General features: G+C 37.5%; 1 long non-coding RNA gene across 1 annotated transcript; it reads left to right on the forward strand.

Annotated features, from left to right (window-relative positions):
- On the forward strand, nucleotides 1–1238 carry LOC128028679 (uncharacterized). Its single transcript, XR_008187215.1, has 3 exons — nucleotides 1–129; nucleotides 409–562; nucleotides 781–1238. It is a non-coding gene; the product is annotated as an uncharacterized LOC128028679 (long non-coding RNA).

The raw sequence follows: 1238 nt of genomic DNA on the forward strand, positions 1-1238 counted from the left end.
TGGCGAGGTGGTGTGTGAGGGCACTCAGCCCAGTTTCCTGTCCGGCCTTGCCACTCTGTTTGCTGCTTATTACTAGTTTAATCTTGAGTATCAGGAGGAAGCAGTGTGTACCTTGGAGTTCATTCAAAGGTAATGGTTGAATTCTAACAACTTCAGAACCAGCATTTTATAGATAAGTTATATCAGAACATTCCTTTTAATAATGTTATGTTATCAGTGTTATTTCTGTTGATGCCTTTAAAACAATGTGTCTTAACTCGAGAAGAGAATATATTTGTCTCCCTATTTAACACCAGCAAGCTATTGAGTTAAATATGTTTTTTTTTTATTATTAGTGGACATCTCCAACTTTCTTGGAGGTCCTAAAACCGCTCTTAATTACATATTGTCTGTTTCATGACCCTTTAGGTGCTTTGTGGGCATAAATCCAGAGAGAGGACCCAAAGCCAAGGGAAAAGTGCCATCGAAATAAAAACAGGACAAGTGATACAGAAGAAAATGTGTGGCAGTCAACCCACATGTTGCCACTCTTCTGTGCAAATTCCAATGGAATTTCTGAAATGTAAGGATACACACACACCAAGATTGCGTCTTCCTTTTATTGTTCTCTATCTGCCTTTGACTGTACCTCTCATCCCTCTGTCTCTCTCTGACTGTACCTCTCATCCCTGTATCTGTCTCTGACTGTATCTGTCCTCCCCCTATTTGTTTCTGAAAGTATTATTATGTTTTGTAATATATCTAATGTATTGTCCTCTTTACTCTTTTCAATATTTCTAGTCACACTTTGAATCCTGGGATGGAACTTCATCTGGAGCATAATTGTTATTTGGTTGATTTTTATCTGTTTGATGGAAAGTTTGTATGACTTCTGCAAGTGCGCGGCTCCTTCCGGTCAGTCATGCATCACTTTTTTTTGTATGACTTGTTTGGCAATATTGGTCTATTCCTTAATGATGATAGCTATCTGAAAATGTCTTTGTGGTTTTTAAAGGATTAGTTCACCCAAAAATGAAAATTAAGTCAATAATTACTTATGTCGTTTCACACCCGTAAGATCTTCGTTCATCCTCACAACACACATTAAGATGTGGCTCAGTGAAGCGTGCATTTCTAGCAAGATCATTTCTTTTTTTCAATGCCCAGAAAGCCTCTAAAACATTTAAAACAATTCATGTGACTACAGTTGTTCAACCTAAATATTATAAAGCGACGAGAATACTTTTTTTGCCAACCCC

The sequence above is a fragment of the Carassius gibelio genome, chromosome A15, assembly GCF_023724105.1.
Source record: "Carassius gibelio isolate Cgi1373 ecotype wild population from Czech Republic chromosome A15, carGib1.2-hapl.c, whole genome shotgun sequence".
Lineage (NCBI taxonomy): Eukaryota > Metazoa > Chordata > Actinopteri > Cypriniformes > Cyprinidae > Carassius > Carassius gibelio.